Consider the following 12,279-nt stretch of genomic DNA (forward strand, 5'->3'; position numbering starts at 1 on the left):
GAATACATGATTTGAAATAAACATTTTGCAATAGTAAATATAAACACCTTTATAAATGCTTTCAACATTCGTTTCAATGTTTTAGGGTTGCGAAAATATATATCATTATTCAAGTAACTTTTTTTTTGACTTTCATTATGTTTGGATCCTACGTCAAATTTTAACCTGTATGTGTTGATACAAAAAAGTTCAATCAGAGCGATACTATTCATAAATAAATGTATCGAGTAATAGAACTATCCCCATTCGTAGACACAGTTTCGTACCCTCATTTGAGCTAATTTTTTTAATGAAAGTCAAACACGGAGACAATCACCTTGTCAAATGACGAAATTTGTGTTTATGTGTTTTTAAACACATTGATACTTATATGTGTGTGCATGCTTTTTTATGATCTATTTTTGTCGTAAATGTACTAGATCTTAAGATTTGAATTATCTGTGATGTAGTCATGTTGTTTCTTGCAATACAAAAATTAGAAGCTTGAATGGATTTTAAAACAAACAAATGAATGAAAACGCGTGTGAGTTGATTTCTTTGCGGTCATCTTTGATATTTGGACCTAAAAAAGTCACATTTAACAGTGCATAATAGTCTTTTTTGTAAAACATTGTGGTCATCTGTATTTGTAAAATGTTCGTGCAAAATTGTGAAATAGCCGTTAACAATCATTCTCTGAAAATTAATAAAAGCCCTGAATCAGAACACAACAGCGGTATCAAAAACACTACAAAACTAGTTATACTGCTAAAAAGAAATTAATCATTACACTTTGTTTTTTAAATAAAATATTCAGATATCGTAATTGCTGTTTAAAAGACAATTGCTTTTAAAATCACTTTAAGTTATGTGACGTCATATGATTTTCGCATATTAACCTTAGGCAAAGCTTCATACAATTTTAACTGTTTATGTTTTCTAATATGGAGAACGTAACCTTACATGTGCTACTGTACGTCGTTATAAGCAAGATTTTAATGTAGTATTGCCTTTTATAATTTTAAGTACAGTCAATAATTTCAATGAAGCTAATCTCTGCCAATAATTCTACTTCAAATGAAAATATTAGTTTGCGTGTCGATCGCTTTTGATTTAAAATCTATACATCTATACTCTCTCTACTTGTTACAGGCGCCCACAAGAAACCGTTATTTTATGCCCTAGTTATTGTCAATATCTCGACTTCTATTACACACCGGACGATAGATTAAGTGGGAAATGGGTTTAATTATTGTATGATATAATTATGTCCTTTGCACATTTATTTCATTAATTTCTTACTATATTCTTTGATTGTTTTTAAACATGTACATGCACGTGTCAATGTTAGTCTGATTCCTCCTTGTATTAATGCTTATGTGGTAGTATGAATCAATTAATGAAACGTATGTTAATTTTGCTCATATCAAAACAAATATGCTTTAATAATTGTTTTAATTATTACAAATTTGAATCATTTTTATTATAATGTATCTAATAAAACAATGCAAGATGCCGATTTGAAACGCCACTTTTTTAGTAAGCCAGGTCAAATGTACATTATGTAAACATATATCAGGTGCACAATCACATTTTGAATGTATTATCAAATAACAAAACCAGCACATGTTTGTACGATAAAAAATTATACTATTTATTAAACATCGCCATGTTCAAAATAATTGGAAATCCTAAATTGAGGTAACTTACATCAGACAAAAGTAATTAATTCGTTCCAGATAAAATCAGAGCGCTTTTAATCGTGTGACATTTTATAACGTTATTAAAATGAAATGAAAATATTAACTTTTATAAATAAATATTAACTTACTTTGCAACATTGAAGTGACCTTTTTATTTGTCAATTTAGTTTTTGTTTGAGTATGAGTAAGTTAATACGGTTTATGTAAAATACAACTGATATACAAGTTGTGCACAAATCAATAATCATATAATATATGTTCTTTAGAAGATTAACATTTAGGCGAACATTGCAATGGAATAAAAGCAACGTAATTGTTAAGCATCTAGTCTATTTTTAGCGGAACTTACATGCGGCTGTGTTTCATGTTTACTGGTAACGAAAGCCGGAACAAAATGTTCATTTTAAAGAAATATTTGCTCGACCAACTAAATCGAATTAAGGAATGATTTCAGATTAACTATAAAATGAACAAGAGCTGTCGCCATAGGATGACATATGCCCCCAATAAACGCTTGATAGAAATTATGAGATTTTTTCGAAACCCAAACGCAGATTTTGAAACATAAACGCGGGCCTTAAGATCAAGGTCAAGGTCATTGGGGTCAACATGTGTGTGCGTATGGAAAGGCATTGTCCATATACACATGCATGCCACATATGAAATTGCTATCTGAAGCGACATAGAAGTTATGAGCATTTTTCGAAACCTACACGCAAAGTGTGACGAACAGACGGACGGACAGACGGACGGACAGACGGACAGTCCAATCACTATATGCCCTCCTTCGGGGGCATAAAAAGAAATGTTTAATTATTTATTTCCTTGATTGGTGACAAGAACACGTGTACATGAGTAATGACGGTTTCTTACGATCATTTTTAAGTAACGTTTTCCAATTTTCCTATTTTAGCGTACTGGTAACGTTGTTTATAAACAGGATATGCATTCGCTCATTTACTCCCATAGATCGCATACCAGTTTTGTGTACCCCAAAAGATGACATCACATATTTTTTTGAAAATGACGCAATAAGTATGTCATTTTTATGACGCCATCAATCAGTTGATTCATTATACGGATGGTGTAAAATTATGTTCCTTGACTAGATCTAAAGGTTGAAGGTCGTATAATTTTAAAGCTAAAGTTTTCTCGACTCTAGAGATTTCTTGTAAAAAATCAGGCAGTGATATAATAAAAAGTAGTCCGTGCACGAGACAGGTATATATTCAACAAGGTGGGATATACGCTAGTTTATTCCATGGGGTGTTATACCGTCAATGTCGGTATAAAAATGGGATAAAATGCTATTCAAATTTAGATATATATTCAATTTTCATAATTTTGCGAATTTGCTGTTCAAAAGAGTAACATTGAAACAACAATTAGCTATATTTGAATAGCTTTGAGTAAATAAGATACATATACAAATAGTAGCTGTTTAACGTGTGTTTGCAAAAGTATATGTAATGTAAACGTCGAACGTCGGTTTATACACATATACAGCAATCATTTAAGTTCGTGAACAATAATAAATATTAAAAAGGTAGAATTATTGTTTCATTCATACTGGTCGTAATTCTGGACGTGTACATAAATAGTAAAATACTTACAACACGTTAATGCAATCAGTCGTAAATATTATGTAACGTAACCCTCTATCGGTAATACTGTAATAAATATAGAAATAAACCACCGACAATGATAAAACTTTCAATATTTTGCTGAACTGCGTTTTATATTGAAGAGTAAATTATGCAAGAAAAGAAACCGTGAACTTGCATTTAGTAATACAGCTTGACACATACATAATGCTTAATGTTACACATGCTGACCAATGTACTATATTTTGGGACATACAAAATAGTTATTATATAGCTCACATCGTACGTACACTTCCGTTTCATGAAAGTGAAACATAAAATATGTAGTTATACAAGGTCAAATTAGCGTTGATAAACGTTTAAAAAATATAAACGTTACACGTTAAATAAAAACGATAAAAAATCACCTAATCCATTATAACAATTATTTTGTATAATGGTTCAAATAAACACAAAGCAAAATTAATTTTATGTTTTATATTATAACTTCCTTCTAAAATAATAGTGTCATAACACATCAAGAAAATGGACCATATACCAAACAAATACAGATGTTAATTTGATTTTGCCTAGCATAAAGGAAAGTATAGAAACAGTATTAGTAACTCTCAATTATGAAAAACAACAAAAAGATAACCACATGGATAAACGCCATGCACCAGTCCTTTCAAAGAATTGCTGGGTTTGAATACCTCTTTTAGGGCTAGCTAAAGTCACACTGACCCATTAATCATTCCAAAAACAAACGCGCGTTTTAATCGATAACAATACAATATTGATCCGATTAAATTTTGGATACATGGAAATCACATTCAAATATCGCACATACAGTGTTAATTTCCTAACTAAAAGAACAAGCTACTTAAGACACCTTTTTTGTCAGGTCAAAACAGAATGTCGACGAGACACAATAATATGTAGCAATTATTATTATTATTAATAATAATAATAATAATATTATTATTATTATTATTATTATTATTATTATTATTATTAGTAGTAGTAGTAGTAGTAGTAGTAGTAGTAGTAGTAGTAGTAGTAGTAGTAGTAGTAGTAGTAGAAGTAGTATCAGTAGTAGTAGTAGTAGTAGTAGTAGTAGTAGAAGTAGTAGTAGTAGTAGTAGTAGTAGTAGTAGTAGTAGTAGTAGTAGTAGTAGTAGTAGTAGTAGGAGTAGTAGAAGTAGTAGTAGTAGCAGTAGTAATAGTGGTAGTAGTAGTGGTAGAAGAAGTAGTAGTAGTGGTGGTGGTAGAAGTAGTAGTAGTAGTAGTAGTAGTAGTAGTAGTAGTAGTAGTAGTAGTAGTAGTAGTAGAAGTAGTAGTAGTAGTAGTAGTAGTAGTAGTAGTAGTAGTAGTAGTAGTAGTAGTAGTAGTAGTAGTAGTAGTAGTAGTAGTAGTAGTAGTAGTAGTAGTAGTAGTAGTAGTAGTAGTAGTAGTAGTAGTAGTAGTAGTAGTAGTAGTAGTAGTAGTAGTAGTAGTAGTAGTAGAAGTAGTAGGGGGGGGGGGGAGTAGGAGTAGTATAAGTAGGAGTAGGAGTAGAAGTAGTGGTAGTTGACTGCCCTGTTTGCATTTTGAGAACTTAAATGATAATGCATCCATTTAATTTACGAAATTCAATGAACAAAAAACTCAAAATGACAATTAGTAAATATTAGTTTTTCACACTAACGAAAATGAGGGTCATTTCACTGTACATACATAAAATGATGAAGTTTGATGTCTGGGAAGTACTATTGGATGCACTTAAAATAATTGTAGCAGTTCTATTTATTACTCAGATACATTCTGAAAAGGTTTTCTACGCATTAGCATGTAGTATTGTATTACCATTGATGTTAATACCAAGTTCAGATTAGATTTGTTTGACAATAACACAACAATACGGCCCGAAAACAATTTGTATTACATTCTGGCACGCAAGCCGCATGACAGTAGTAAGTAGAAACTAAGATAGACACCGTGCAAACCCATCATCTTTATCGATACATGACATTTTTTCCGGATATATTTGGGTGAAGTTTAGAGTATGCATAAACGCAAACTTTTCAATACTATATTTTCTCCGTAATGTGTCTAAGAAACATATTTTATATAACTGTTATATTAAAGTAAGTTAAGTAAATTGAAGTGATATTTATTTAATTCCGATTGTCCTCTTATTTTTTTTCTCAATCATTCTTCGTTGTTGAGAATAATATACTGTTAACAAGTCTTAGTCAGAATGCCAGGTAGCCAACAAACATCTCTAAAGCCCGCTTATTTACATTACAACACGCCGGTAGTATTTGTTTCATGTAGAGGTCCACTCGTGTGTTTGGACTGTCAGTCTTTTCTTTATTTAGTTTGGAACATGCAAATAGTAATTATGTTATTGTCAGAAAAAAATCAATGTGCAAATGTATTGCACAATCGACAGAAAATAAGGGTCTTAGTCCGGATATAAATTCAGATCAAAACTCGTATGATGCAATCAACTATTTGGGCTGCACATCAATACATGTATTAAACATGTATAAGTATTTTATATACCTACATAATTTATCGTCAGTAGTTTCTGCATAAAGCTCTTGCGGTTCCATTACAAACGTGGCTTGATTTGTGTAATTTAATCATCAGGGCTTTCCTAAAGTATTATACGTTTTGCATTTGACATCAATATAAAGACGTGAAACTCCAGCTGCTGGAGCAGTATTGCATTCTCATTATATACAATTAATACCGCTTCCAGCCTCTGAAGGCTGAAAATATAACAACATCGAAGATGTGTACGGGGAAAGCTAATCATGAGTGCTGTTTCGCAACATTTGTGTAGGCAATTATAGGACAAAAACTTTAAAGAACACTTTCGAACAAAATTATGTATTTTATCTTAAATAGTATTCAAGAGAAAACAGTATGCATACAAATAACAACCAATTATTAGAGATACTAAAAAGAGAAACATTAATGTCGAGTATGTATCACGTTTAAGGCACGATGAACGCAATTCACCAAGTGTTTAGCCTTTTGATCAATAATAGGACATACTCTACTTAGTCTTCATTCGCGCTTAAGCTCAGGAAGCAACGATCGATATGTTATGAAATTGTATATATTGTATCCTGATACGGCTTAAATTGCATACCTTGGTTTACGCCTTCTCAACTGAACTTAGGGAGATTAAAACTTTGTAAAAATTCAATGTAATACGTGTTTGTAGTTGAGCAAGATAGGTGAAACTGAAAGGCCAATTACGATGGTAGTGTTTGGCATGTTCTTTCAAGTAGTCATAACAAAATGGCCCGTCTTCCCATAATGTTGATCTGTATGTTGGCTCCGTTGTTTGCGTGCATTCCTTTAACCAATCCAATGATAAGACCGATAGAAAGGACGCAACCATTCGTTTGTTTCATGTTTGTGTAAAGACAATAAATTGGACGAAGAGCAATTTTAAGAATTTAAAACAGTCAAGCAAGGTTAATGAGGAAAGCTAATTTCAATATTGAAATGTAAAGAATGTCGTGATGTTACCGAAAAGTACAGAACAGTACGTTAAACTAATATAATTGAAGACATCCATCAATTATGGGCAGCATATTTAACGCCTTGTAAAACACTGGTTTCCTTTTAGTAAAGGAAATTAGTAAGGTTGCGTTTCCTCAGGTATATCCATAAATTACATTCATATTTTCTTTGTAATGCAATATTTTGCGGCATGAAGTGCCATCAATCAAAGGAAATGACATCTATAACAAAATTATGTTGTAATAATATGTAAGACAAGTATGTTAGGAGTTATGTTTTTTGGAAGGCCATATCATGACTCGCTTTGATACAATTTCAGTATATCTAAACGAGACATCAATAATGTAATATAGTTTATTATGACTTATCCATGGCATTCCAATCTCTAACAATAAACATTGTCGTATAAAAAATGCAACACACTTATGTCATGTGTTACTCGCAATATATATTCGCTTGAAGCCGATTTCCAAAATAAGGAACATTTTAAGAGTGGACCTAACGATTCCAGATAGCATCGTGATTTGCTGCAGTATATAAATTCAAATTACAATGCAGAAGATATTGATTGGCTGGAATAGTGTATAACCATGCAATTCAGTTAATTGTGTTTTAGCACATGCATTATCGAAAGCGAATATTACTGTTCTTGTGAATGACACATAAACATGCAAAATACTTTTATTTTTCTATTTTTCCTTAGTGTTTTCTTGAGACTCCTGTTGTGTATGTACAAATGCAAAAATCACAATAAAGTGGTTATTCATAATGCACGCGATTGTAAAAGCCAATGTCTGCGTCATTCGCGATATGTTATCGGCGACGAATCGATTCAGTCCGTTCGCGATTGTGCTTAATGCGAATGTTTTCATTGTATTTATTTCACAGTATTTTTGTTTTAAATAATTGGTGTTGGGATAGAAGATGCAGAATGTGCGCGTTCACCGCTGGTGGATAAGGCCTTTTATAAGAATACGTAACACCTATGGTTGCTAGTATCATCAAGGTGGACACATTGAGTTCAATATTGAAAACCTATGCTATCAAGCTTACACAACATTTCTTTCTATAATTATCATTTGCCATAGATTCCTCATGCTCAAACTTTCCTAGATTAGACAGGAAATCAAGTCTCATGACCGTGTCTGTAGATGTGCAGACGAAAGACGTAAAGATTGGTAATTATCGTCATCATATGTCCATTACGCTCATTGGTCAGTGCGTGTTTTTTTCTTTATTCTTTAAGATAGGGTTAGTTCGATGGAACCACACCATGTATTACCAGGAAGACATGTATTGAGAACAAAACACATGAAAAACAGACCACATTCACTGAAAATACTGAAAATAAAAATTACCAAAAGGAAAAGCGAGTGGTTTATTTATAATGCAAGTTATATTACATGTACTTTAAGCGTATAGGCGACATTAATATAATATCGTGTTCCAGAAATCCAAAGACAGGTACAAAATATAAGTAGAGTATACATTAAATATGTATTTAAACAATATTATTCATGAAAAGATACATGCGCAAATATTTTCTTTACGGATAACATTGAATAATGCCAATGTTAAAGTCTACATAATTTCACGGTATTGATATCTTTTTCATATTTTTTTGGTCACTGATTCAAGACGTATATAATATGAAACAGCATAAGCAGTCTTAACTTTGTTGGCTGTGATAGATAAATATACATGCAACAAAGCAATATTCAACTGTGTCCAGATTTAGAAGTTATAGGCGACTGGAGCATACGTGACTTCTGTATAGCCGCTATGTATTGATAGTTCTTTTTAACAGACTGCATTTAATTAATTAGATGTGCATATACATGAACAATGTATATGTGCTAGGCAACATTTATATTTGATTTTCTAATGAATGGCGTCAACATGGACGTTTAAAAATATATTCATTGTATGCTATTTATAAAAATAACACTGTATTGCTCGATTTGGGAAACCCACGTGATATGTTGCACATATTTTGAATAGTCTATAGATTTGAATAAAACAAGTGCACAAAATGAAAAATAGTTCTTGGCGCAATCATGAAATCTTTGTTTTAATCATAAATATAACTTTTCCCTGTTGTGCAATAAACAACAAGCACAACGAATTCGTATTTTTATAAATCATTGCTCAACTTCTTCACTAATCTGACCCTCAAACTTTTCATTCAAAAAAATGCAACGTATCAATTTTTGTTCAAGCTTAAAGTTGTCTCGTTTTATACGTTTAATTGTATTCGAATTTAAATATCTAAGAGAAAGGTCAAGCATTGCATGATATTTATGGTTGAGTTCAAATTCTGCTTAGGTATGATTAAAACATTTGATTTGTTTTTACAATTAAACAGCTACCAATGACTTTTGCAAATATGAAGTGGTTTTGAACGCCAATCAAAATAAAAAAAGACATGGCGATTTTGTGTAAACCTTTATAAGATAGGCATACTATATGGTAATATTGGAATACAATTAACTTCGTGCGCCATTGCGTGGTGCAATAAAAATCGTTTACTTAAACATATCTCCTACATTAAACGTACTTGTTGAATACATGATACTTAATCCGATTGACATAATAATGACGCAATACAAATAAACTATTGCAAACAGTAAACACGTTTTATCGCAATTAACCCACCAATGACTTTGTTGAATTTCTGTTGTTATAGCAATTACTATTACAGAGGTTAAACTCCATCTAAATTAATGAAACGGAACTCCATTGAGACATTAACGCCGATGATAGGATATGCTTAAACATATTAATTAAAGAAGTTAAACAATGTACTAGTTTAGCATAATATAATATATATGACACCTGTTGTGTACAGGTCAAATTGTATAACAATACATATATACTAGAAGTAAAGTACGTGTTCAGATAGTGTCACAAATTCAAATTATTTGCACAGAATGGCAGTGAACACGGTATTTTAAAATAATTTATCTGAAATTAAGTTCCTGTTTACACAATTCAATGAAAATGACAAGTGGCATAACACATGTTTAAGATATGATCTCTGAAATGTTAATTTATAAAATTCCTATGTTGGTAATTACTTTATAAAGATTTTATCATTTATGCAGACTGATAGCGAACAATCATAGAACATGTGCTCACATGTTTTACCGGTAGGGCTAGGAAGGCTATTGATTTAATAACCACTCGAATTAACATGATATCATTGCTATTCTGTTGTTTGACAAGATGTTGACTTAAATCGATGCACTAACGGGCCAAAACTTTTTTGTTATGTGTTTTTGCCGGTCATTAATATGAAAATACCTTGGCAACGGGTCACGTTTTACGGAAACATGTACGGAAATTTTAAAAGACTACAATGAATAAGCTATTTATATTCATGTTTATACTTGTCACATGCATTTATAAATGATAAAAAACGTATTTTAACATGAGCAATTCCATTGTACTAGTTGTTTGGCGAACATTACTTACACTTCACGAGGACAAGTGAGTAAAGTGAACAGATCGTAACATTGAACGATGTGTTTCTCCAACATTGCTTGGATCATCTGCAAGTCGGAAGCCAGCATTAAACAATATATACCTACATATATAGAGAGAGCGGTGTCCCTGCCATACGTGTATTAAATATATAAATAGACGACTCCATGTACCAATTCCTGCAATACCTAGACACCCGCCCGTCTGACCATTACTCATAAGCCCCAGACAAGATTGATAGATGAATAATTCCTAGAAAAGCCTGATAAATATATGAGTCACATCTAAAAACCAATTTCACAAACCCCGGTACGGTATGTTTATATGTTAAACCAAAACACTTCTAAGTTTAGTAAATTTTGGAAATTGACGTGAATTTAAATAAATAAATAAATATGATACGGTCGCGAAAACTAACACAACTTTACTCTTCAAATATGTACATCATAAATGTTTGCCTGATAGAAAAGCTAGTACATACCTTATTTCCAGACTTTCCCTTTGTCTACCAACAATATTAGTGTGAAATGATACTTGTTGTATTTGCATACTTTGACATTACCGATTTGTTGAAACCGGATCGTATCCTGACCAAGACCGAAGGAGGCCGAAGCTCGATAAACTGTATATTGTCTACTAGCCGACATTTGTACAACCAGTGTGTGTAATGCATTAACATGTATAACACTTCTGTTTTCCGTTATTGAACTCTCTGATCAAAAATGAAAATTCGAAAAAGCGAAAAAGTCACCAAAGGCAGATGTAATATGTTTTCGCTTAAAAAAATATCTTTAGCACAGAAAAACCTGACCATGTCAAGGTCACAAGTTTCAATAAAAAAATGCACAGCGCAACATGTTCGTGTGTACATAAACTAAAACCGACCTTTCTAATTATATCTATTAAAAATGCCAGAAATGGTCAAAGTAATTGATGCGATTACATTTTAGTGTTTAAAGCATATGGTTCATATATTAACGTTAATGTTTCACGAAAAAGACTTTTATGATAACTTTTGCTATTGTAAATTTATATAATGGCGGAAAAAGCCAATTTTGACATGATGAATACTAAAATCCGATAACGTTAAAATCATATACTGGTGCATTGTATTTTTTTTAATTTATACAGCGTGTTTATGTATTATTAACGAAGTTGTACGACCATGTAAGGCATGCTTTTTATCATAGCAAAATTCGTGATTTCTCGTAATAGTCTTGTTTTATTGTTATAAACACACTTTAATGTAAACCAAACGAAAACAATTTATAAGGTACAAGTTTTTTTTTACAATATTTGTTTTCTTACTAATAATAACCTTACGCAAAATTTCAAACACAATACTAATACATGATCATATGAGTATCCGATTATTTATGGATGCCCATTGAACTTGATATTTTGTGTGCTGAAAAATCATCGCTTAATTGACGTAACCACAAGAGCGGAGACGATTTGATTACGTTTCTAAGAATGCTTTTGATGTTTAATAATTGTATCCGACAGAAGTCATTTAAATTCAAACGCGAGTTGTACTTCTAATTATGAACACGTTATAATTGACTTTAAAACCAATGAAGCAATGAACGCAAATCACAAAATCATTTACATCAATACTCAACTGCGTGTAACAAAAATATTGTTTGCAAGGCAGAGCACAAAAATGCTGATCTCTCCCAGGTCTCTCGTGCAATTTAACTTAACAAGAACACACAGATTATATCAACATAACAGACGCTTTGCGTCATTTGTATTTTACACCATTTGGAAGCATTATACAAGCAATGATATATCGGAAATGCTATTTTTAATACTAGTATTTATAGAGCATCTTCGCAATATTTGTGTTATTTAGTAAACGTTTTTGACGAACATTTTCAAATATTTATTTGTATAAGAAGACAGGCAGACTGAAAGACAATGAATTCGACTTTCACAATGAACATCATTAACATCACATGTGGTTGGTATAGATTTGAAAATATATATGAGCAGAAAACAAGTGTCAAC

The sequence above is a fragment of the Dreissena polymorpha genome, chromosome 4, assembly GCF_020536995.1.
Source record: "Dreissena polymorpha isolate Duluth1 chromosome 4, UMN_Dpol_1.0, whole genome shotgun sequence".
NCBI lineage: Eukaryota > Metazoa > Mollusca > Bivalvia > Myida > Dreissenidae > Dreissena > Dreissena polymorpha.